Source organism: Oncorhynchus mykiss, chromosome 13 (assembly GCF_057628025.1).
Source record: "Oncorhynchus mykiss isolate SJ-2025 chromosome 13, ASM5762802v1, whole genome shotgun sequence".
Taxonomy (NCBI): Eukaryota; Metazoa; Chordata; class Actinopteri; order Salmoniformes; family Salmonidae; genus Oncorhynchus; species Oncorhynchus mykiss.
Genome location: NC_143034.1, coordinates 36,123,151 through 36,150,932, shown reverse-complemented (window position 1 = coordinate 36,150,932; position 27,782 = coordinate 36,123,151). Strand labels below are relative to the sequence as shown.

At 42.1% G+C, this 27,782-nt stretch overlaps 1 non-coding gene across 1 annotated transcript; it reads left to right on the top strand.

Annotated features, from left to right (window-relative positions):
- The first annotated feature begins 27 nt into the window (after window positions 1-27).
- On the top strand, window positions 28-27,729 carry LOC110485120 (uncharacterized). Its single transcript, XR_016485862.1, has 3 exons — window positions 28-571; window positions 20,254-27,465; window positions 27,553-27,729. It is a non-coding gene; the product is annotated as an uncharacterized LOC110485120 (transcript).
- Window positions 27,730-27,782: the final 53 nt, after the last annotated feature.

The following is a 27,782-nucleotide window of genomic DNA, read 5'->3' as shown; positions in this document are numbered from 1 at the left end:
TGACGTATAATCTAGTGGACGGTTCTTCAGAAACAGCTCGTCAACCATCTTGGTAGCTTGCTAGCCAACATAGCCGAAAGATTCAAACTATTTATACGCTTTCGGTGTATATTAACAACTGTGTTTTAGACACACTTCTGTCGTATCTACTTGTTAACCTATTTAATATTACGTTATTTTGTGATAGTCAGCTATAGTATCTGTCTGGTTTAGTTAGCACTAGCCTAGTCGCTAATGATAGCTAGCTAACATCCCCGACCATGAGTTCACTAAACCTCTCCCCTCCTGTTAAAGAAGAGGTCTGCTGGACGGAGAAAGTGTCTGTGGCAGAACATTGTTGTGAAAGAGGAGGAGTATGTTACAGTAAAACAAGTAGAGGGTGAGGCTGTTACAGTGAAAGAAGAAGAGAAATACGTTTCAGTGAAAGAAGAGGAAAACGCTTTCAGAGTTAAAGAGGAGGATGTTACAATAAAAGGAGAGGAGGATGCAGTTTTTGGTGTGAAAGAGGAGGAGGGGGAGATCACTGTCACATTGGAGGAAGAAGAGGAGGTTGGAGATCTGTTTAACACCAGTAAGTACCGTCTCTGTAGTCGTTGAACCAATATGCAGTAAAGGGGTTCTACACTTTAATGTTGTTCTGTAGGAATGGCTGAAGCTACACTGTAACATGTAGAAAGAACATCAAGAGTGGACCATCAACAAAACGTTAACAATTGATCAAATGCATCCACTGACAATGCTTGTAATACTGTAGTCCTCAATATCTCCTATTAGATTAGCCCAAGATGTAGTCTTAAAGGGGCAATCAGCAGTTGGTACATCCATTTAGGAACTTATACATTAATGATATGTACCCATTGATTCTTGAAGAAATCACTTAAATGCTTCATGAGCTTAGGTCAACTGTCGTACCCCATCAGAACCCAAAATATAAGCTTTTTTTACTCCAATGTTTTTCAGTAAATGTAAACAAACACTGTATATCCTCAACATGATTAATTGATTTAATTTAGTCTCAAGCATTTCTAAAACATTTTCATTTAATTCTTATAAAAAAATCTAATTTAGAATAAGTAACGTAACAAAATGTATAAAAAGGGAAGCGGTCTGAACTTAATGAATGCACTAGGGCCCCAACTAAAAACCATCATGGGTCAACCAAGAATCATCTTTTCTTTCTACCAACCGATTGGTAGAAATGTTATAGCGTGTATTTTTCCATAAATAGACACACCCCATGTGTTTTAATTAAATCAACTATATGTACTGAACTGGTCTGATGCTTTAAGCACGCTGTTTGATTAAATAATTAAGACACACAAATGACTCGGGAGCCAGAGATCAAGATAGCCTAACCACCAGGGAAAAAAAACTCTTCCTCCTCCCGCTGCTGCGGGCCTTTGTAAATTCTGATGTTATGCTCCTAATGTTTCTGGTAATAGACTACACCAGCAGTCTGCAACCTTTTCCATTCCATCCATCCTTTGGGTTCCTTTTGGCAAACTCCAAGCAGGCTGTCATGTGTCTTTTTCTGAAGAGTGGCTTCCGTCTGGCCACTCTACCATAAAGGCCTGATTGTTGGAGTGCTGCAGAGATGGTTATCCTTCTGAAAAGTTTTCCCATCTCCACAGAGGAACTCTGGAGCTCTGTCAGAGTGACCATCAGGTTTTTGGTCACCTCCCTGACCAAGGCCCTTCTCCTCCAATCCCTCAGTTTGGCCGGGTGACCAGCTCTAGGAAGCGTATTCCATTTAAAAATGATGAAGGTCACTGTGTTCTTGGGGACCTTCAATGCTGCAGAATTTTTGGTACCCTTCCCCAGATCTGTGCCTCGGCATAATCCTGTCGTGGAGCTCTACGGACAATTTCTTCGACCTCATTTCTTGTTTTTTTTCTCTTGACATGCACTGTCAACTGTTGGACGTTATATTGACAGGAGTGTGCCTTCCAAATCATATCCAATCAACTGAATTTACCACAGGTGGACTCTGAACAAGTTGTAGATACATCTCAAGGATGATTAATGGAAACAAGATGCACCTGAAAGCAATTTCAAGTCTCATAGCAAAGGGTCTGAATACTTATGTAAATAAGGTATTTCTGTTTATTATCTGTTGTCATTATGGGCTATTGATGACACCCCTCTGAAACAAGAGAGCCTAACCATCAGAAAAACCTCTTCCTTAGCCTACTCCTCCCGCTGTTGCTGGCCTTTTTTTTTTCTTTTTTTTTCTTTTTTTCTGGAGGGTGGATCAGCTTAATATTGCGGAAAGAATATTGCTTCCAATGTAATTGTCTGCATCATTTCCAATCCCCCATATTTTTTGGGTAAATATATATATCCATACACGCATGCATATATATATACACATATATATACACATACCTGTATAGACATACATACTTTTTTAAAGAATATACCTTTATTATAATTCCCTGCAAACCCTTCCGCCGATCCCCCAATTGGAGTAAACTAATCAACACTTCTGCTTCTACCTTCAATCCATACATCTTATACACAATCTACAGACACAATCTACTTTACAATAGTTCTCTCTTGTTTGTTCTTAGTCCTTCCTCTATTTCTGATGTCCATCCAGTTTGATTTCTATTTGTAACTATGCTATTTCACAAAAGCTCCGAACCTATATACATTCTACAGATCCCTTATGCCATTGTTTATCAGCTGCTGCTGGCCTTTGTAAATTATGATGTTATGCTCCTATAGTTTCTGGTAAAAGGCTACACCAGCAGTCGTTATGCTCCTATAGTTTCTGGTAATAGGCTACACCAGCAGTCAGCAACCTTTTCCCTTTGGTGTGTCAATTTATCTGACCATTTCTACTGATCTTGTGCCAGTTATGATTTTCATATCCACATTTTATTGGAACAGTTTCCTTTCATTTATAATAGTAATAATAATTATTAGTCTTTATCTCAACATCATTCTCTGTGGTTACTCTACATTCTATTTAAATGAAATTATAAATATTTTTTTATTGCCATTGCTAAGTTTTTTTTATTTTATAACCTACATGAAGCTCAAAAATTAACATTGCAGCCTGCAGGTAGAAAATATCCTGAAAAAATAAAAATCATATAAATCACATTTGCTGCACATGGCCTGTCTACAACAAACTTGAAAACATTGTATCAAAACTCAAGATGGCCCAGAAGCTTGCTCTCAGTTTCCCGCGCCAGTGAGTTCTCAACCGACACAGCTGTAGGCAATTTGTGAAAGGGATAAGAAGTAATCAGGTATTTTAACATTTCCACTGGATCAGCGCATTACGTTTTTCTCTTTCGTGCCGAGTGGTTATCGAAAGGGCGAGAGCTGGAAATATTTTTCACATACTTTGAGGAACTATTCTCATTTGCAATTGATTCTGATTAGACTTTGTTTTTTTGCTGTTTGAGGTGAATAAAGCATTACTTTGAGAAGCTCCAGAACTCATTAGTGGTGGTGCGTTAAGACAATCAGAAATACTATCAGACATCCCCAAATAGGCACATTTATAGGCCTACATTTGCACTCAGGCCAGGTAGACCAGTCCTACTACTATATGCATAATCAGGTGGGCGTCCTTACTCAACATTGACAGGAGTGTTTCAAACAAAATACAATAAATAGATTGACAAAACTGACGCATCTTGCCGGGTCAGGTCTGGGTGGTCTGCCAGGGGCCGTTTCATTTAGTATTCGTTTAGGTCGGCATGGGGAATGATTGTATTTTCCCATAGTATGTTTTACTGAAGATGACAGACTGAAAGGGAGTGTAACTTTATGACTATTGTTGGAATCGGGCTAAACTTTGAACATTGAGATATTAAAGACATGATAGATCAGATACAGAGTATATAAAGGAGTGAGATCTGTAGAAAGACAGAGTGGCTGTGGAATGTGCTGGGTGGACGGGAGGAGATCACAGGATTGCTATAGGGGAAGCGGATGGACATCTGTGGATTAGGCGAAGGAGGGGTTGAGGTCAGGTCAGATCCCCTGAAGGGAGTTATAAGAGTTCCTTCCTGGGTCGGTGAAGAGTGGTATTACATTTAAGTAAGAAACCCGAGCCTCACGCTCATCACCTGTGGAAGGCGGGGCTTCCAGGGAGGCGTGAATTTAATATCATGTTCAAATTTATTTATATACAGTATATCACAAAAGTGAGTACACCCCTCACATTTCTGTAAATATTTGAGTATATCTTTTCATGTGACAACACTGAAGAAATGACACTTTGCTACAATGTAAAGTAGTGAGTGTACAGCTTGTATGACAGTATAAATTTGCTGTCCCCTCAAAATAACTCAACACACAGCCGTTAATGTCTAAACCGCTGGCAACAAAAGTGAGTACACCCCTAAGTGAAAATGTCCAAATTATATATCATATATATATATTATATATTTTGTGTGGCCACCATCATTTTCCAGCACTGCCTTAACCCTCTTGGGCATAGAGTTCACCAGAGTTTCACAGATTGCCACTGGAGTCCTCTTCCACTGGTGGATGTTAGAGACCTTGCACTCCTCCACCTTCCGTTTGAGGATGCCCCACAGATGCTTAATAGGGGTTAGGTCTGGAGACATGCTTGGCCAGTCCATCACCTTTACCCTCAGCTTCTTTAGCAAGGCAGTTGTCGTCTCGGAGGTGTATTTGGGGTGGGTATCATGTTGGAATACTGCCCTGCGGCCCAGTCTCCGAAGGGAGGGGATCATGCTCTGCTTCAGTATGTCACAGTACATTTTGGCATTCATGGTTCCCTCAATGAACTGTAACTCCCCAGTGCCGGCAGCCTTCATGCAGCCCCAGACCATGACACTCCCACCAGCATGCTTGACTGTAGGCAAGACACACTTGTCTTTGTACTCCTCACCTGGTTGCCGCCACACACGCTTGACACCATCTGAACCAAATAAGTTTATCTTGGTCTCGTCAGACCACAGGACATGGTTCCAGTAATCCATGTCCTTAGTCTGCTTGTCTTCAGCAAACTGTTTGCGGGCTTTCTTGTGCATCATCTTTAGAAGAGGCTTCCTTCTGGGACGACAGCCATGCAGACCAATTTGATGCAGTGTACGGCGTATGGTCTGAGCACTGACAGGCTGACCCCCCACCCCTTCAACCTCTGCAGCAATGCTGGCAGCACTCATACGTCTATTTCCCAAAGACAACCTCTGGATATGACGCTGAGCACGTGCACTCAACTTCTTTGGTCGACCATGGCGAGGCCTATTCTGAGTGGAACCTGTCCAGTTAAACCGCTGTATGGTCTTGGCCACCGTGCTGCAGCTCAGTTTCAGGGTCTTGGCAATCTTCTTATAGCCCAGGCCATCTTTATGGAAAGCAACAATTATTTTTTTCGGATCCTCAGAGTCCTTTGCCATGAGGTGCCATGTTGAACTTCCAGTGACCAGTCAGTATGAAGGAATGTGAGAGCGATGACACCAAATTTAACACACCTGCTCCCCATTCACACCTGAGACCTTTTAACACTAACGAGTCACATGACACCGGGGAGGGAAAATGGCTAATTGGACCCAATTTGGACATTTTCACTTAGGGGTGTACTCACTTTTGTTGCCAGCGGTTTAGACATTAATGGCTATGTGTTGAGTTATTTTGAGGGGACAGCAAATGTACACTGTTATACAAGCTGTACACTCACTACTTTACATTGTAGCAAGTGTCATTTCTTCAGTGTTGTCACATGAAAAGATATACTCAAATATTTACAAAAATGTGAAGGGTGTACTCACTTTTGTGATATCTTGTAGCCCTTTGTACATCAGCTGATATCTCAAAGTGCTGTACAGAAACCCAGCCTAAAACCCCAAACAGCAAGCAATGCAGGTGTAGAAGCACGGTGGCTAGGAAAAACTCCCTAGAAAGGCCAAAACCTAGAGAGGAACCAGGCTATGAGGGGTGGCCAGTCCTCTTTTGGCTGTGCCGGGTGGAGATTATAACAGAACATGGCCAAGATGTTCAAATGTTCATAAATGACCAGCATGGTAAAATAATAATAATCACAGTAGTTGTTGTCGAGGGTGCAGCACCTCAGGAGTAAATGTCAGTTGGCTTTTCATAGCCGATCATTAAGAGTATCTCTACCGCTCCTGCTGTCTCTAGAAAGTTGAAAACAGCAGGTCTGGGACAGGTAGCACGTCCGGTGAACAGGTCAACAGGTGAACAGTCAACTGGAGCAGCAGCACGGCCAGGTGGACTGGGGACAGCAAGGGGTCATCATGCCAGGTAGTCCTGAGGCATGGTCCTTGGGCTCAGGTCCTCCGAGAGAGAGAAAGAAAGAGAGAATTAGAGAGAGCATACTGACATTCACACAGGACACCGGATAAGACAGGAGAAGTACTTCAGATATAAAAAACTGACCCTAGCCCCCCGACATAAACTACTGCAGCATAAATACTTGAGGCTGAGACAGGAGGGGTCAGGAGACACTGTGGCGGGGCATCCGATGATACCCCCGGACAGGGCCAAACAGGAAGGATATAACCCCACCCACTTTGCCAAAGCACAGCCCCCACACCACTAGAGGGATATCTTCAACAACCAACTTACCATCCTGAGACGAGGCCGAGTATAGCCCACAATGATCTCCGCCATGGTACAACCCAAGGGAGGGCGCCAACCCAGACAGGAAGATCACGTCAGTGAGTCAATCCACTCAAGTGACGCACCCCCCTAGGGACGGCATGATAGAGCCAGTGACTTAGCTCCTGTAATAGGGTTAGCTGCAGAGAATCCCAGTGGAGAGAGGGGAACCGGCCAGGCAGAGACAGCAATGGCGGTTCGTTGCTCCAGAGCCTTTCTGTTCACCTTCACACTCATGGGCCAGACTACACTCAATCATATGACCCACTGAAGAAATGTCTTCAGTAAACACTTAAAGGTTGAAACCGAGTCTGTGTCTCTCACATGGGTAGGCAGACCATTCCATAAAAATGAAGCTCTATAGGAGAAAGCCCTGCCTCCAGCTGTTTGCTTAGAAATTCTAGGGACAATTAGGAGGCCTGCGTCTTGTGACCGTAGGTATGTATGGCAGGACCAAATCGGAAAGATAGGTAGGAGCAAGCCCATGTAATGCTTTGTAGGTTAGCAGTAAAACCTTGAAATCATCCCTTGCCTTAACAGGAAGCCAGTGTAGGGAGGCTAGCACTGGAGTAATATCATCAAATATTTGGTTCTAGTCAGGATTCTAGCAGGCGTGTTTAGCACTAACTGAAGTTTATTTAGTGCTTTATCCGGGCAGCCGGAAAGTAGAGCATGTTGCAGTAGTCTAACCTAGAAGTAACAAAAGCATGGATACATTTTTCTGCATCATTTTTGGACAGAAAGTTTCAGATTTTTGAAATGTTACATAGATGGAAAAAAGCTGTCCTTGAAACAGTCTTGATATGTTCGTCAAAAGAGAGATCAGGGTCCAGAGTAATGCCGAGATCCTTCACAGTTTTATTTAAGATGACTTTACAACCATCAAGATTAATTGTCAGATTCAACAGAAGATCTCTTTGTTTCTTGGGACCTAGAACGAGCATCTCTGTTTTGTCCGAGTTTAAAAGTAGAACGTTTTCAGCCATCCACTTACTTATGTCTGAAACACAGGCTTCTGGTGAGGGCAATTTTGGGGCTTCACCTTGTTTCATTGAAATGTACAGCTGTGTGTCATCCTCATCATCCATCATCTGCATAGCAGTGAAAGTTAACATTTTGTTTTCGAATGACATCCCCAAGAGGTAACATATAGAGTGAAAACAGTAGTGGTCCTAAAATGGAACCTTGAGGAACTCCGAAATGTACAGTTGATTTGGCAGAGGACAAACCATTCAGAGACAAACTGATATCTTTCCAACAGATAAGATCTAAACCAGGCCAGAACTTGTCCGTATAGACCAATTTGGGTTTCCAATCTCTCCAAAAGAATGTGGTGATCGATGGTATCAAAAGCAACACTAAGGTCTAGGAGCACGAGGACAGATGCAGAGCCTCGGTCTGACACCATTAAAAGGTAATTTACCACCTTCACAAGTGCAGTCTCAGTGCTATGATGGGGTCTAAAACCAGACTGAAGCATTTCATATACATTGTTTGTCTTCAGGAAGGCAGTGAGTTGCTGCGCAGCAGCTTTTTCTAAAATGTTTGAGAGGAATGGAAGATTCGATATAAGCCGATAGTTTTTTATATTTTCTGGGTCAAGGTTTGGCTTTATTACTGCCACTTTTAGTGAGTTTGGTACACATCCGGTGGATAGAGAGCTGTTTATTATGTTCAACATAGGAGGGCCAAGCACAGGAAGCAGCTCTTTCAGTTTAGTTGGAATAGGGTCCAGTATGCAGCTTGAAGGTTTAGAGGCCATGATTATTTTCATCAGTGTCAAGAGATATAGTACTAAAACACTTAATTGTCTCTCTTGATCCTAAGTCCTGGCAGAGTTGTGCAGACACAGGACAGCTGAGTTTTGGAGGAATATGCAGATTTAAAGAGGAGTCCGTAATTTGCTTTCTAATGATCATGAGCTTTTCCTCAAAGAAGTTCATGAATTTTTACTGCTGAAGTGAAAGCCATCCTCACTTGGGGAATGCTGCTTTTTAGTTAGTTTTGAGACAGTATCAAAAATAACTTTCTAAGGTCCCTCTTAGAAAAACAGTATCACTTTTCAACCCTGCTGAAGGCGTGGTGGAGTGGTAAACACCACCCCCGGCTCTACCAGGGGCTTGAGGTGGACTCCCACAGCTCTGCTTATGTCATGTTCTGTCGCCTTGCTGTTCCATTTCTTGACTGTCCCTGCAACACAGAAAGAAACACATTTAGTCATGTTATATATAACATTCAAAGTAATGGATATGGAGCATCTATGGCCTCAGTTACACCTGGCACCTAAATGTGACTTCTGTCAACTGATCACCCCAAGCTGCATTAGGTTCAGATCTACCAGGATGGGCATTGTGTTCGGAATTTGAGTCTGGCCACTGAATATAAATAAGCAATGTAAAGAGATGTGGGGAAAAGTACATTCTACACAAATTACCTTCATAATATCAAATAAATGTGTGCCTGAGGGGAAATTAACTTTCATACAGCCAATAGGGGTGAGAAATTACACCAATATCAGTGGACAATTTGCACGAATGTAAATAAACATAGATGATGGAACATTTTCCCTTTTGCTTACGTGATGAACCGCTAAGGGGACATATTTACCATCTAAACCACGTGTGACATCTCACCTCTCTGGCTGTAGAAGTGTTCTTCCTAACCAGTCCCTCAACAGCTCTCTAACTGAGCTCCATCCTCACTGGGTCTTCAGAGGAGAGGAAGGCTGAGGAGGGATGGAAGGATGAATGGATCAGTCAGTCAATAAAGTGGAGAGCTGCTGTCTATGCTGTCTGATAAAATTTAGTTGTTCATTAAAGTAAATAAGGCTTTATGACTGCTGAATACCAACTATCAATCACTTAGATTGTGTATTTTCAGGTAGAGACACATCCTTGGGACGTCCCCAGCCCATTTTAGTTGACATTTAAAATGATTAAGGTTAGGGTAGGGATGACCCAAGGATCCCTGATTGCATTGACCATCGTGTATTCTTCTGTCTCTTTTTCATAGCAGGTGTAAAAGAAACACAGACAAGTCAAGTAGGCACGCAATGGATTGTGGTCAGTGTAGTTAATTACGTTTTATGCGCTAAACTATGTAGAATATTGGCCTGTTGGAGACTACAACTCTACTACATCACACAGTTCAGGCTGGGTCTGATTTATCTCCAGACTAGCTCTAGACAAACCCTCTGGGCAGAGAGGCCGAGGCGCTTGCTTTCCCCAATTCGGGGAACCGTTGATCTACTTCAGAGGAACTGTGTCTAGAGTGATTTCCTGTTGTTTTGACACCTCACTAGAAGACTAGAATAACTAGCTGTTGCTACAGACGACCAATTCACAGTTAGTCTGTGTCTCGTTCTCCACACATGTACACATACCAAGATCAAGTGTTTTCTATATGCACAAGATAGTTTGACTATATAAGGCTTCTGAACTCCTTGTGTCATCGAGCTCTCGGCCTTCCACCTCAGAGTGTAGGGCTGACCAGCTACATTATTGCAATTCTTATCAAATAAAGGTTGATTGTTTGAAGAAATGTCAGTCTCTCCTTATTGGTTAGAATTTTGACCACTATGTGCAGTAGGCTTTTTCAATACCAACAATGATTGATCAGACTCATAGTACAGAATGAATGACTGACTGCCCGGTTCAACAGCAGTTCAACGTCTCACCTCATACTGTATTGGAACAGCAGCAGCTGACTTGATCATTGATGCTAATCATCATGTTTTGAATCTGAGAGTAAATAGAGCCGAGGTCAACTCTAAAAGTAAAGGGTTCAACTGGAGTTGTTCTCAGATCCCCTAAGAACCGTAGGGTTTTTGGTCAATGAAAAACAGACCCAAAAGGTTCTTCAAAGAACTTGTTAGAAGGTGGGTTCATCGAGGAACCTCCGTTGTTGCTGGACTTCTTCCGGGAACTTCACAATTACAACTGAAAACGATGGTGACAATTTTGGATGCGACAACAAGTTAAAAGGTTAAATTGGGTTGATGTTTGGCTCTGAATATGTCTTGAAATAATTTATATATAACAATATAATATAACATACTAATAATGAATAATGAAGACAATTATGGTTTTCTGTGAATATCTTCCATGACGTTACTATAGTTAATTACCATAAATATTAGAAAGCCGGGTTTGACCGTCGGAGTTGTATGAGCTACAGTACAGTACCGTTATCTAGCTAGATAACGTTATGTCCTAACTAGGCACAACTAGATTTGGATTATTTCCCCCAACTATATTATTTCCCATATAATGTATATCGTTTCCATAAAGCCAACATGGCTTTACACTCTCATTAACGTAAGTTTCCAATCTAGAGCAGTTCTCACTTTTGTGATAATGAACTAACTAACTAGCTAGCTAACTAAGTAACGACGGTGACCTGTCCAGACGAGATGTTACAACGAACTGAATCGTCAATGGAGGTCTTCCTCTTTATATAGCCTGCTACAGCATGCGATACTATCAACTCACATGGGGGCATAACGTTACATGTACAATACTATCCTATTTTGGAAACGTTACATGTACAATACTATCCCGTTTTGGAAACGTTACATGTACAATACTATTCCATTTTGGAAACGTTACATGTACAATACTATCCCATTTTGGAAACGTTACATGTACAATACTATCCCGTTTTGGAAACGTTACATGTACAATACTATCCCGTTTTGGAAACGTTACATGTACAATACTATCCCATTTTGGAAACGTTACATGTACAATACTATTCCATTTTGGAAACGTTACATGTACAATACTATCCCGTTTTGGAAACGTTACATGTACAATACTATCCCGTTTTGGAAACGTTACATGGACAATACTATCCCGTTTTGGAAACGTTACATGTACAATACTATCCCGTTTTGGAAACGTTACATGTACAATACTATCCCGTTTTGGAAACGTTACATGTACAATACTATCCCGTTTTGGAAACGTTACATGTACAATACTATCCCGTTTTGGAAACGTTACATGTACAATACTATCCCGTTTTGGAAACGTTACATGTACAATACTATCCCGTTTTGGAAACGTTACATGTACAATACTATCCCGTTTTGGAAACGTTACATGTACAATACTATCCCGTTTTGGAAACGTTACATGTACAATACTATTCCATTTTGGAAACGTTACATGTACAATACTATCCCATTTTGGAAACGTTACATGGACAATACTATCCCGTTTTGGAAACGTTACATGGACAATACTATCCCAATTTGGAAACGTTACATGGACAATACTATCCCGTTTTGGAAACGTTACATGGACAATACTATCCCATTTTGGAAACGTTACATGGACAATACTATCCCATTTTGGAAACGTTACATCTACGTCCCATATTGGAGGGAAATTAATAGCTTAGATGGTAGCTGTAGATGGGATTCAAATGCGTAATGGTATTAATACAGTGTCTAGACTATCCTCTTTTGTATAAATGCCCTTCAGAATCCAAACACAGTATTGCCACACAGAAAAATGTTGCATATAATCTTTCAAGTCAGCCTGTTAATAAATTGAACAATGTGTGTACAAAGATATATTGAAATGTGATATTAGGCCTGTATGGCACTTCTGTTACTGTATGGCAGTACTGTATTGGCTAGTGCTTTCTCCAATATGTTCTTCTATTTTGCATTCAATTGGGATCAAGAAGAAATCAAATTTTATTTGTCACATACACATGGTTAGCAGATGTTAATGCGAGAGTAGCGAAATGCTTGTGCTTCTAGTTCCGACAATGCAGTAATAACCAACAAGTAATCTAACTAACAATTCCAAAACTACTGTCTTGTACACAGTGTAAGGGGATAAAGAATATGTACATAAGGATATATGAATGAGTGATGGTACAGAGCAGCATAGGCAAGATACAGTAGATGGTATCGAGTACAGTATATACATATGAGATGAGTATGTAAACAAAGTGGCATAGTTAAAGTGGCTAGTGATACATGTATTACAGAAGGATACAGTCGATGGTATAGAGTACAGTATATACGTATGCATATGAGATGAATAATGTAGGGTAAGTAACATTATATAAGGTAGCATTGTTTAAAGTGGCTAGTGATATATTTACATCATTTCCCATCAATTCCCATTATTAAAGTGGCTGGAGTTGAGTCAGTGTCAGTGTGTTGGCAGCAGCCACTCAATGTTAGTGGTGGCTGTTTAACAGTCTGATGGCCTTGAGATAGAAGCTGTTTTTCAGTCTCTCGGTCCCAGCTTTGATGCACCTGTACTGACCTCGCATTCTGGATGATAGCGGGGTGAACAGGCAGTGGCTCGCGTGGTTGATGTCCTTGATGATCTTTATGGCTTTCCTGTGACATCGGGTGGTGTAGGTGTCCTGGAGGGCAGGTAGTTTGCCCCCGGTGATGCGTTGTGCAGACCTCACTACCCTCTGGAGAGCCTTACGGTTGAGGGCGGAGCAGTTGCCGTACCAGGCGGTGATACAGCCCGCCAGGATGCTCTCGATTGTGCATCTGTAGAAGTTTGTGAGTGCTTTTGGTGACAAGCCGAATTTCTTCAGCCTCCTGAGGTTGAAGAGGCGCTGCTGCGCCTTCTTCACAATGCTGTCTGTGTGAGTGGACCAATTCAGTTTGTCTGTGATGTGTATGCCGAGGAACTTAAAACTTGCTACCCTCTCCACTACTGTTCCATCGATGTGGATAGGGGGGTGTTCCCTCTGCTGTTTCCTGAAGTCCACAATCATCTCCTTAGTTTTGTTGATGTTGAGTGTGAGGTTATTTTCCTGACACCACACTCCGAGGGCCCTCACCTCCTCCCTGTAGGCCGTCTCGTCGTTGTTGGTAATCAAGCCTACCACTGTTGTGTCGTCCGCAAACTTGATGATTGAGTTGGAGGCGTGCGTGGCCACGCAGTCGTGGGTGAACAGGGAGTACAGGAGAGGGCTCAGAACGCACCCTTGTGGGGCCCCAGTGTTGAGGATCAGCGGGGAGGAGATGTTGTTGCCTACCCTCACCACCTGGGGGCGGCCCGTCAGGAAGTCCAGTACCCAGTTGCACAGGGCGGGGTCGAGACCCAGGGTCTCGAGCTTGATGACGAGCTTGGAGGGTACTATGGTGTTGAATGCCGAGCTGTAGTCAATGAACAGCATTCTCACATAGGTATTCCTCTTGTCCAGATGGGTTAGGGCAGTGTGCAGTGTGGTTGAGATTGCATCGTCTGTGGACCTATTTGGGCGGTAAGCAAATTGGAGTGGGTCTAGGGTGTCAGGTAGGGTGGAGGTGATATGGTCCTTGACTAGTCTCTCAAAGCACTTCATGATGACGGAAGTGAGTGCTACGGGGCGGTAGTCGTTTAGCTCAGTTACCTTAGCTTTTTTGGGAACAGGAACAATGGTGGCCCTCTTGAAGCATGTGGGAACAGCAGACTGGTATAGGGATTGATTGAATATGTCCGTAAACACACCGGCCAGCTGGTCTGCGCATACTCTGAGGGCGCGGCTGGGGATGCCGTCTGGGCCTGCAGCCTTGCGAGGGTTAACACGTTTAAATGTCTTACTCACCTCGGCTGCAGTGAAGGAGAGACCGCATGTTTTCGTTGCAGGCCGTGTCAGTGGCACTGTATTGTCCTCAAAGCGGGCAAAAAAGTTATTTAGTCTGCCTGGGAGCAGGACATCCTGGTCTGTGACTGGGCTGGATTTCTTCCTGTAGTCCGTGATTGACTGTAGACCCTGCCACATGCCTCTTGTGTCTGAGCCGTTGAATTGAGATTCTACTTTGTCTCTGTACTGACGCTTAGCTTGTTTGATAGCCTTGCGGAGGGAATAGCTGCACTGTTTGTATTCGGTCATTTTACCAGACACCTTGCCCTGATTAAAAGCAGTGGTTCGCGCTTTCAGTTTCACGCGAATGCTGCCATCAATCCACGGTTTCTGGTTAGGGAATGTTTTAATCGTTGCTATGGGAACGACATCTTCAACGCACGTTCTATTGAACTCGCACACCGAATCAGCGTATTCGTCAATGTTGTTGTCTGACGCAATACAAAACATGTCCCAGTCCACGTGATGGAAGCAGTCTTGGAGTGTGGAGTCAGCTTGGTCGGACCAGCGTTGGACAGACCTCAGCGTGGGAGCCTCTTGTTTTAGTTTCTGTCTGTAGGCAGGGATCAACAAAATGGAGTCGTGGTCAGCTTTTCCGAAAGGGGGGCGGGGCAGGGCCTTATATGCGTCGCGGAAGTTAGAGTAAAAATGATCCAAGGTCTTTCCACCCCTGGTTGCGCAATCGATATGCTGATAAAATTTAGGGAGTCTTGTTTTCAGATTAACCTTGTTAAAATCCCCAGCTACAATGAATGCAGCCTCCGGATAAATGGTTTCCAGTTTGCAAAGAGTCAAATAAAGTTCATTCAGAGCAATCGATGTGTCTGCTTGGGGGGGGGATATATACGGCTGTGATTATAATCGAAGAGAATTCTCTTGGTAGATAATGCGGTCTACATTTGATTGTGAGGAATTCTAAATCAGGTGAACAGAAGGATTTGAGTTCCTGTATGTTTCTTTCATCACACCATGTCACGTTAGCCATAAGGCATACGCCCCCGCCCCTCTTCTTACCAGAAAGATGTTTGTTTCTGTCTGCGCGATGCGTGGAGAAACCCGTTGGCTGCACCGCCTCGGATAGCGTCTCTCCAGTGAGCCACGTTTCCGTGAAACAAAGAACGTTACAGTCTCTGATGTCCCTCTGGAATGCTACCCGTGCTCCGATTTCATCAACCTTGTTGTCAAGAGACTGGACATTGGCAAGAAGAATGCTAGGGAGTGGTGCACGGTGTGCCCGTCTCCGGAGTCTGACCAGAAGACCGCCTCGTTTCCCTCTTTTTCAGAGTCGTTTTTTTGGGTCGCTGCATGGGATCCGCTCCGTTGTCCTGTTTGTAAGGCAGAACACAGGATCCGCGTCGCGAAAAACATATTCTTGGTCGTACTGATGGTGAGTTGACGCTGATCTTATATTCAGTAGTTCTTCTCGACTGTATGTAATGAAACCTAAGATGACCTGGGGTACTAATGTAAGAAATAACACGTAAAAAAACAAAAAACTGCATAGTTTCCTAGGAACGCGAAGCGAGGCGGCCATCTCTGTCGGCGCCGGAAGTATAAAAGATACAGGGTACAGATCTGTTGTAGGACAGCTGCATTTGAAGTGTACATTTAACCTAGCGGTCAATACAAACTGAAATCTATTAACATACAAATGTGTGCAAATTATCTTTTTCAGATCTTCTCAGAAATGAATCAAGTCCATGGAATGGATATAGACAAAAAGATAATTCAAGGACTATCAGAGGTAGAGAGGCGAGGCAGGGGTGAGGACATCATCCTGCTATTTTGACAGTCCCTGAAGGACAACACAGAAGAGGTACTTGCTCTTATTCCTTCCCTTTCTCTAATGTATTTTGTAATAAAATTAGCAAGTGTAGTAAGATCATTGCTTTACTTTACTAGGACTGGAGACCACAGCAGCGATTCTGCTCTTGCCCAACCTCTTCAATGAGGACCCGAGTGGACTTTATGTCCGTGAAAAGGTATGCCTATGCACCAATCATCTGTTTCTTCATAAACATAAGTGTGCATGCTTATATATAACTACAGCTGAACATTTGTTCTGTTCTTTGTTAATTGTTTGTGTATTAATCTTTTCTTACTTTTGTTGACACAGATTTCACCGCTCTTCACTCCTTTACTGCACATCGGCGGAAATCCATTTCACCATGAGAGTGAAATCCCGCTGGCCTTTGATGGGGAGAACATCCACGCCCTCGAGGACGTCCCCATGGACTTGGGGCTCTGCTACGGCTGTATTTTTTTTTTTTTCCTTAAATTTCCCCAAAATGTCAGAAAAACACTTATGTTGTTAAGTTACTGTGTTCTGGGGAGAAGAGAAGTTGGGGTGAAGTTACCAGGGCCGGTCATAAAGACAAACTTCCTAACACAACTAAGTGAATATGATATACACACTAAAGCTGAAAAAATCTGTATTTAGCATCAAGTCTACAATATTGTTAGTTTACCTATGATTCATTTTTAATGTATGTTTTATTGTACGTCATTATTATTATTTTTTTTTAAATGTCATGGAAAGCACTATACAAAGTAAATGTATTATTTAATATGGTCTGACATGTCTGCAGAAATGTTGGTAAGTTGTTTTGTAAATATTAATTCACATTTGTGGTGCCACTAAATAAACAATTAATTTTTAAGTCAGTATTGTCAATATTATTATAATATGTTTTTATGATGGAGGGAGGACAGGGAGTAAAAAAATGAACCCCAAAAGGTTATTTGAGGAACCATGATAAGGGGATCTTCAAAGAACTTATAGGGGTTCTCACAAAAGGTTCTTCAAATATCTTTTAGGGGTTACCCCACAGTTTCAATTTGAAGAACCCCTACAGGATACTCCAGGAACCTTTACTTTTTAGAGTGTATATTGATAAAAGTCACCTTGTCTGAGAGACATTTACATGGTTATACACAGCCCAATTTAGGATGACTATTTTGGGGCGAAATAGCAGCCACAACCGACAGACCTGATATCGCCCATTAATTCGACCTCCTTGGACGTCATGTGCTGAGTGAGTATGACCAAAGTTATTCTATTTAGCTACACTTTGTAGTACATTTTTAATGTTTCTGATGGCACATCGCCTGTTTTCAAAGGGAGTCGTTGGGTTTTAGGGGCAGTCGCTTTTTGTCTGAAAGTATTTTCTCAACTGCGATACCAACTCCAGTCAGCAGATGGCTTTCAGGTGATTCTGCCACTGTGATGTATAATCTAGTGGACGGGACCCTTCAACATCAACAGCTAGTCAGCCAATTTGGTTCACTCTATCTTTATGGAAAAAGGTTTATTCAATAAATATAGCAACTCCTCTCATCATGGGAAGACCCCCCCCCCCCCAGGACTTAAGGCAGTTTTATTTCAAATGTTGTACCCGGGCTGATAAAAATCCAAGAAGCACTTTATAGTTACGTCGTTAGGGTAATTTACCCTAAAGTGGACACACTCCCACCAGTTTGAGACAACTGCCCAGACTTTGTAGACTGTTTAATAATGCTTAAACCTCATCTTTATCAAATTATCCATTAAAGATACCAACTCAAAACCTACGTTCGTCTACATATGGGTTGTTTAAATTGTATCTAATTATATTCCCAGTATAACTTCAAATGTTTAGTAATCATTATACACACACATACAATTCATCATATTTTCATATATTCAAAGAATCCACATACGCTTCTTCAACAACAAGTCAGACACCTCAGTAGCTTGCTTGGTGAATGAGCTGCAAAACAGCCGAAACATTGACGTTCTTTGGACTGTGTCGGTGTATAGCCACTGTGTAATCAACATAATTATATCGTATCTACTTTTCAATTCATATTTAAGTTGTTAGTCAGCTAACTTAGTTGGCTTGATAAATTAGCCTAGCACCACACTAATGCTAGCTAACGTTAGCTATTATCCCCAACCATGAGCACCCTAAACTACTCTCCTCCTGTTAAAGATGCGGTCTGCTGGACGGAGAAAGAAGCTCTGGGGCTGAACATTGTTGTGAAAGAGGGGGAAGTCACTGTAAAGGAAGAAGTAGAGGGTGAGGCTGTTAGTGAAAGAAGAGAAAGACGTTTCAGTGAAAGAAGGAAGATTCGTTCAGAGTGAAAGAGGAGGAGGATGTTACAGTAAAAGAAAAGGAGGCAGAGAAAGAGGAGGATGCAGTTTTTGGAGTGAATGAGGAAGGAGAGGAGGAGACAGGTCAGATTAACACCAGTAAATACTAATTTAATAATGGGGCCACAAACCCTGCAGTTGTACAACTGATGTTTTTATTTTTTTTATTTCACCTTTATTTAACCAGGTAGGCTAGTTGAGAACAAGTTCTCATTTGTGACTGCGACCTGTACACAAACGTGGTTTTAAAGCACCAATGTTTTTTATTTTGCATACATTTTAAAGTGAAATATCAGAGTGTAATTCGGTTACTGTGGAATTGTCCAGCTTCTAACTATACTGAACAAAAATATAAACGCAACAATTTCAAAGATTTTACTGATTTACAGTTCATAGAAGTCAATTGAAATAACTTAGGCCCCAATCCACAGATTTCAAGACTGGGCAGGTGCGCTGGCAGGCCCAGCCAATCGGACTGAGTTTTTCCCCACAAAAGGGCATTATTACAGACAGAAATTCTCTTCAGATGATCCCGCATGAAACATGGGATTAACACTTTCCATGTTGTGTTTATATTTTTGTTCAGTATATAATCTCAGGAACACATGTCAACGTAGAGCTCTGAACTATAATAATACGTCAGCAGTTTATCTGGCAGGACAGTGTGGTGTGTAGTGATATGGAGGCACTTTGTTGATTCTTGATGTTCACTTGTACAACTGTTCATCATTACTATTGTATCAATGTTACAAATCCCTTTTGGCCCGACAGTCTAGGGGAGATGGGAACGAGACCCGTAACATAACTCATGCAAATTATAATAGTGAAGAAGTAAAAGTGAGAACAAAATAACCACAGACAACTAAATTACCGTCAAACATGGTTTATTAGAAAACACACGGTAATGGGGGGGGGGGGGGGGGGGGGGCAGGAAAAGGGGCTGAGCTGGACCCAAGGAAAGAAATGATAAATATTCAAAAACACCCCTAAGGTAGACGAGCCTATTTCAACAACAGCTAACTAACTAACCAAGAATACAGTGGGTGGTCCGCCCAGTTCTAGTTAGTGTTAACAAAGTTTACCTACAGGTAGTGTATGCCCATGGGTGACTTGTCTTGTTTCCCCACCATTAAACAAACACTCAAACACCATAACCAAAAACAATACTAACAGGTGACAAGGTGATACAGAGGTGCTCAAACAAAAGAGCGCAAGATAGAGCGACATAGTAGGAGAGCGTGAACCATAGAGCTCTACAGACATGGCATTTACAGAGCGATTGAGCTCTAGAGCAAACAACTGACAGGGTTTTTAAACCAAGGGAAAGGAACTGTGTTTGGGTAGGAAACAGGAGGAGGTGTGTCTTCTGATTGATGATTGATTGGTGACTGATTGGGGAGTGATGATTTTCACCTGTGAGGGGAGAAGGAGAGAAAAGAACATAGGATACACACACACACACAGGATACCTGTATCCGTAACAATCTAAATGTATTATTTTAACACATTGGTTAAAAGACTCGGGTCACAAAAATGTCATTACATTGAGCAATATACCACATTACTTCATGCTTACATTTCTTGTTTTACAAACATTGCCAAGCTGCTCATTCGTTTTCTTGTTGTTGTGATTTTTTGTGTAATCATTCATGGCAAAACAATATTTGGGCTGGTAAAAAATCAGTGGCATGTATTTTCTCTCATCTGCCTGCTACAGTGGCTGGTATTTTCTCTCATCTGCCTGCTACAGTGGCTGGTATTTTCTCTCATCTGCTTGCTACAGTGGCTGGTGGACCAAAATCAAACTAAAACAAGACTTAGAAGACGTTTGTCAAATTTTGTGTATATGTATTTTTTAAAACATTCACTATATTGACTGTCTGACTTTGACATTCACACAGGAGAGAGACGGGACTATCGTGGATCCTCTGGGGAGCCTCGGCAACATCATGTAGCTGACAAGGCAGAGAAGAGTCTCTCCACATCAGGACACCTCAAGAAACGCCGTCAAAGACCCACAGGAAAGGAACCTCACTGCTGCTCTGACTGTGGGAAACTTTGCAAATCTTCATCAGATCTTAAAAAACACCAGCGAGAACACACAGGAGAGAAGCCTTACAGCTGTGATCAATGTGGGATGAGTTTTACTCATTCAAGTAGCCTGATATCACACCAGAGAACACACACAGGAGAGAAGCCATATAGCTGTAATCAATGTGACAAGAGATACTCTCATTCAAGTGGTCTGACTAAACTTTTTTTTTATCCTTCATTATATTATATATATATATATTATCATATTAACTTTTTTTCTTCTTCAATTAATTATAATATTATAAAGCAGTTTAGGTAAACATGTTTTTCCTCTCCATTAAATATGAATGTTATAATAATATGAGCAAAGAGCAACAAGTGTTGTTTGATTAGTTCAGATTTAGAAATAATTAGATATCAAAATAAGCACCTACTTATTGATACCCTTGATAAAGATTAGTGAAAATCAAACAACCAGGATATTTTAGCCCAAAACCTGGTTACCTCTCTGCTAGGAGGCTGAAACTTGGCCATAAGTGGATCTTCCAGCAAGACACATCAACATCCATAAAGAAATGGTTAATTGGGCACAAAATCAACATTTCCAATGTCCATCTCGGTCTTCGGTAAATCCTAATTTACTAATTTTACAAATTTATTTCCGGACTTGAACTCCATTGAAAACCTGTGGTTTGAATTGAACAGGGCAGTCCACAAGCGCAGACTAAATAAAGGACCTGTTATGAAGCTGTTATCCAGGCTGGTCGGGCGTATTCAAAGAGGGATCGGATGTAGCTGATATAGACCTTCAGCACTGTCTGAGGTGAGGCTCCATATTTTCTTCCGCACATCGTTTTTAGGTGGTTTAGTCTTTTTCGTCCCTCTCTCTCTATGTTCGCTATATGGATTGTCCAGTGCATGTTCTTCTGGAAGGTGACTCCAAGGAATTTTGCTTCTTTTTCTACTTTTATTGTTTCACCGTAGAGTTTGAGATCTATGGGTTTCCTGTTTTTTTTGCTGGTGCTTCTTGAGAAGAGGACACATTGGGTCTTTTGTGGGTTCAATTTTACTCGCCACATGTTAGACCATGTCTCGATCATTTCAATAGACTTCTGGATTTTTTTTGCAGCAAGTTGAGGACATTCGGAGCTGGCCCAGTAGCAGAGGTCATCGGCAAACTGTGAGACTTGACCTATGGTGGCCATCATTTTCCGCTGTTTGTCTGATATTTTCAGGACCCTGCACTTGTTTTTTTTAAGTCTATCCAAATCTTGTTGTGGCACCTGATACATTTTATTGGCCATCACCCTCTGTGTTCAACCCCCACGTCTGGCAGCGATAAGGCTGGTGATGAAGGGCACGGCTATACTTAGTAAAGGTAGAATAAAACCGCCAGACTGTTGTATGCTTTGTCTTTTCTTTTGAAGACTGGCTCTTTTATTGGCAAAGAGTTTGATCGCGGTCTTTTGTCTCTTTAATTTTTTCAATTGGGTCAGGGTGAATGGAATGTGTCCTTTGAGAAGATTCAAAGCAATCTCACATAGGGATAATATGAGATCTGAAGAACAGTGACCCAAGATGGCCTTCCGTTCATTAGCTGTAGCCCCAACTAGGCTTCTCAAGAGGGGCAGGTTTCTTTTTAAACGCAGAGACATAGCGGTTACTTTTTAGGAATGTACGCAGCCGGCCACTCCCACGGGAACAGACCTGTTCGTAGCCTCAGGTGTTCTGGAGTATTTGCTTTTAAATCCACGATTAAATAAGAAAATGGTGCTTTGGTAGCGTCCTCATAGCTCTCCATAAAGTAGGATTTCCTTCCCGGGTACATCTGCTGAGCTAGAGTGTTTATTTGTAGTTTGTCTCTAGGATTTTTTAACAAAACCATGTAATTGCTGTTCAAACTGATGGTGCGGCTTCACCTGGTTCACCTTGGTGAAACACATTCTGCACCAAGTAAAGCACGGATAGGTTTCTATGATGAGTATATTGGGTAAAAGCTTGGGCAATTTTGGGATGTTCGCTACCTGCAAATAGCATATCGTCCAAAACCAGCAGATTGTTTTTATGAGGAGGGAGAGGTTCGTCATCAGACAGGGATTCAGGTATTCCTTCAACAAACTAGATTTTTATTGTCTTCAACAATTCATCATACAGAGGTTGATAACAAGAATAACACCACACAACATTATCAGGCTTTTGAGATGACACATGATCAGAATTCTCTAAAATAATTTTTACAAAACAAGTTTTACCACTATTAGACGGCCCTGCGATTAAGGCTAAAAATGGTAGTTGCAACCGGGGGTCAAAACCTTCTACAGCAGTCATTATATCTTAAGCTTTAAGACACACTGCGGCTTGTAGCATAAGTCAGTAGCCAAAGGGCAATGTGGTCCCGTCAGGCAAAAGCAGTCTCTTGTCATAGACTACACTGAATCTTTTAGTAAATGGGGCATTCCTTAGATGGAAGCCCTTTTTGTCCCTAACAATTTTTTTGTAGGAGCTCAAAATCTCCAAGTCACTTTTCCTGTCATTTATGAACCCCTCGACCAAGCGTGTGATTGAATCCAAGTTTACACGCAGGGCATTTTCATGGTTTTGAGTCACGCCTTTGGCTTTCAACACCACGTGATTATTTTTAGTCCTAAAAGCATAGCTTTTGGGACCACAGGAGGACCATTCTGTGATATGGTCACCCTCTTCGAGTTCACTCGTTAAGCCACCCAGATAGTTGCTGAGTGGGGGCTCCAATCCCCCTGTTTGCTTACATAGACCACAGAGTCTGTGTCGCGGTAAAGAACCCGCCTGTGAAGCTGCTCCATGAGCGTGTACGGTTCAAGTCGGCCATAGGCTGTGGTAAATGCTGCAAGAAACACATTTACATTACCCGGGGGTAGAACCCACTTCTTGTTACGTCGCCATTGCACCAGGGCAATGTCTTGACTCAAGAATGAAAAATTTGAAATTTCGTATTGGGCCGAAAAACAAATTCCCAAAATTATTTGGGGTCTTTAATAATTGACGTTGTTAGCATATTACATCTATACGATATTTTGCCCCAAAGCGAATTTAAGTACAATTTCGACACATTTCGTTTGGTTTTGTTGACCTCTATTCTGTCAGGGTCAAGAAGTATGCCTTCTCTGTCATGATAGTCTTGAATGTACCTGTCTTTGCTCTCTTGATCTGTGACCGATGCAGGATAGCCTGAAGCCATTTGCTTGCATCTCAAGAAGGTCTTGATGTACTCTTTAAAAAGAGTGTCTGATTTCCTGGAAAAGTTCCACACTTCAAAGATTTTGGCCACACGATACCCCATCTCTAAAGCCTTAGAGAATTCAACTGTGACCCAAACCCCTGTCAGGGCTCTTTCTTGATCTGAGTGATTACATGGGGTTTGCTGTTTGTTTTCACTGCAGGTGCGACAAAGGGGAAAGAAAAGTTTTCCTTGATGGCCCCTGTAAGGCAACACAGGTATAAACAAACCCCTAGGAGGGTAGACAGTTGCTTTGATCAGACCAAAATAGTTTTGAGGTAAGTCAAAATCGCGATGAATAATTTCCGGATGCCCCATAGGATAGCATGAGGAACTCATTACATGAGGATAAAGGGATGTAAAATCTACATATCCTATTGTCTCGTCGGGTTGCGCTACATACCGCAAGGTCAAAGCATTGGTGCGGCCTCCATACAAGGCCTGTCGTGGTTCCAGGGGTTCTGGTGTTGGAAAGCTGGAAAGGAAGGCTTGAACATGAGGATCAGACTTTTTGAGGGCGGCCCATTCGTGCTCCCACAAAACCTCCACTTTTAGCCCGTAAGTAGCCTGTAAAGAATCCAATTTGTCTTGAAAGTCTTGGTACATTTCCCCAAAAGTATTTTGGGTTAGGACACATAGGGCCTGGGGCACAAAGCAAGATTTACAACCATGGAAGAAACAACCGTTGTACTCCTACACGGTCTCAACCCCGTCAATCTGGGTGTATCCCATCTACATGGTAAGAGCCAAACGCCTTCTCCCCCCGATTCAAAGCATGTTGAATAAAAATGTCTTTATCCTGGGACAAATACTCCAACCATTGAATGGACCCACTAGAGTATGACTTGAAATGGCGTCGGTAGTTGTCAGGCGAGGGGATTGCTATAGATAATGTAGGCAGATAGTGTGTACGATAGGTTTTCATGCATGCCGATGCAATAGTTGTATAACTCCAGGGGTTTGTACCTTGTCAGCTCGGGGATATGAACTTGCAACCTTTCAGTTACTAGTCCAATGCTCTAACCACTAGGCTACCCTGCCACTAGGCTACCGAGACTCTCGGCCGTTTGGAGCTCTCTAGCCTTTTGCAATGCCATCAGATCAGTACATCCAGGGTTGAGTAAATGCGCTAGGCCTATTGCAAAGCATAGCTTATTACCTGGATTGTGAACGTTTATGAGGTAGGCCCTTTTATTGCTTATGATTTCTGACTGCATTAGGATATCAAGCTTCCTTCTCTGACCACCACCACCCTGGGGTTGCCGTATTATTTGCACTACAAGCTCGAGGGTCCGATCTGCTATGACGGCTAAATTTGACTGAACAAGGCGTTCAAGCAGTGCAATAAATTGTTCAAGATCTGCTTCGCCATTGGGTAAAATAAGAGATACCGTGTTTTTTAAAACTATTTCTTACAGATAAAGGGGCTGGTTAGCCCTGACCATTATCCGTTTCCAATTCACCATCGCAAAGACGCTTGCCCGCTCCCTCAAAGCTCCGTACGTTTTCACTCCAGGGAATGATCCTCCTTCTGGTTTGTGAATCCTGTGATTGTCTCATCGCCGTAATTGTTCACGATTTTGGAAAAGACTGGAAAAGACTGTCCAGCTTATTCATCAGTGTTCTGAAAATATGATAATCGCGCCATTTAAAACTGAACACAGGCATAACAAAGTTTACATCCTTGCATGCTTTGGAAAATACATATGAACTGACAGTTTTTGTCGCATTTGCACTATCAAATTGTTCACATGCTAAAATTGTCACTTTGGAGTCAGGGGTATATGCCATTGAAGCGATTCTTAGGGCCATCGGATCACTTCGTCCGCAGACCAGTTCTTCCAACGCATATCCGGGTAAACTTGAAGAGCTCAGGGCCTGTTCAATTTGACACAGCACAAGTCTTATCTTAAGCCATTCTCTCATCCTTAGCGCTGGAAAAAAACTCCCGGGTTCTGCCCGATAAAGGGGATTGGGGCCGCTGTCTGTGAATATCTTAACCGTAGATTCCTCAGGTTGGTATATGTAAGACATATGTCCCTCACTCGTACCCAAAACTCCTATAAAACATTCTGGGGCCTCACGCAAAACATCCTCCAGGCTTTTGTCATTGGGTTCATGACATGAGCTGCATAGCACCCCGAGAATTGGCCTAGGAGACATATTTTTATGTTTAATATTCTGGGCTTTATTAAAAAAATCTTGTTTACTGTTCTGGGGTCGCATGTCTTGTTCTGGACTTATTTATAATGCGTCTTCCACAGCCAATACCCCGTACATTCCTGCTTCATAGATAGCAACCATAAGGGCAATAAAACTGGGGGTGTGGGGTCATAATCTTTCAAACACCCCCCCCCCCCCCCCCCCCAGTTCAACCAGGTCCCTAGACATCAATCAGCATAACAACTTCAAAGGAATAGATGCAAGATGCCGTCTACTTTATTCTCTCTCACACACACTACTGAGACTCATTTTGACTTGTTTTAAGGACATTACATCAAAGTTAGATCAGCCTGTAGTGTGGTTTTCCACTTTAATTTTGAGTGTGACTGCAAATCCAGACCTCCATGGGTTGATAAATTTGATTTCCATTGATAATTTTTGTGTGATTTTGTTGTCAGCATATTCAACTATGTAAAGAAAAAAGTATTTAATAATAATATTTCATTCATTCAGATCTAGGATGTATTATTTTAGTGTTCCCTTTATTTTTTTGAGCAGTGTATATCTCCCTCACTAACTTTAAGCATCAGCTGTCAGAGCAGCTTACCGATCATTGCACCTGCACACAGCCCATCTGTACATAGCCACACCCAACTACCTCATCCCCGTATTATTTATTTTTGCTCCTTTGCCCCCAGTATCTCTACATTCATCTTCTGCACATCTATCACGCCAGTGTTTAATTGCTAAATTGTAATTATTTCGCCACTATGACCTATTTATTGCCTTACCTCCTTACTCCATTTGCACACACTGTATATACATTTTCTGTTGTGTTATTGACTGTGCTTTTGTTTATCCCACGTGTGTTGTTTTTGTCACACTGCTTTGCTTTATCTGGCCAGGGGCCTGTTGCACAAAAGTAGAATTAAGACATCCGGGATAAATGACTCAGCTGAGCTCAATGAAGCCAAAACATGTGCGTCCAGGCTTAATTGGTTGCACAAAGACCAAGCCAGGATGAGCAGACACGGATTCATTAAGCCAGGTGAAACCAATCCTGGATAGGTGCGCGCTCACGGCTCACTCAAATAGACCCCGCCACAGATCACAGATTAACTGATTTACCATGGCAACTAGAGCCGCGTACTTTTCCCCGTCGGAAGCACAAATCCTCATGGAGGCATACGAGGAGGTAAAAGATATAATTAAGAAGAAAGGCAACACCGCCACAGTGATAAAGCAAAGAGAAAAAGCGTGGCAAAGTATTGCAGACCGCCTGAATGCGTAAGTAGTGCACAATTACACACTCACCGCTCCGCTGAAACATCACAATTACAATTCAAATATTTAATTCACATCTCCAAAAATGCAGTTGTACTGTAATTATGAAACGGTTAATTTTTTTTATTGAAATGCACTGCAGATATGAGTGAAATTGTGTAAAGTAACTCCATCACACTGTATAAAGCTATGATAAAATTTTTGATATTTTTACTGAAAACAAGACAAAAATACCAAGTAATTTTTTGCAGTGTGACTCCATTAAGTGTGTGTGTGTGTGTGTGTGTGTGTGTGTGTGTGTGTAGATTAAACATGAACGGGCCAAAACGGACATGGCAGCAGGTCAAAATCAAATACAAGAACATTCTGCAGAATGGTATGGTCCCTGACTAATATTTAACAAAGCACAAGCATATATTGTACCCAGAAGGTGCCTGCTCACACATTGTCTGTACTGTTTTAGCAGTGAAAAAGAATACCCACAGACAAGGCACGGGTGGTGGGTCACCAAAGGCTGACCTTACCCCAGCAGAGGACATGGCCTTGGAGCTAAATAAAGGCAGGCCCGTCTTAGAGGGGATCCCTGGGGGGAAAGAGACGAGCATAGGTTCCTCCCAAGATGCCACCCGCTTCATTCAAGGTATGTCCTTCCATCTCTACATGGGATACAACCACATTCATATTGAATCAATT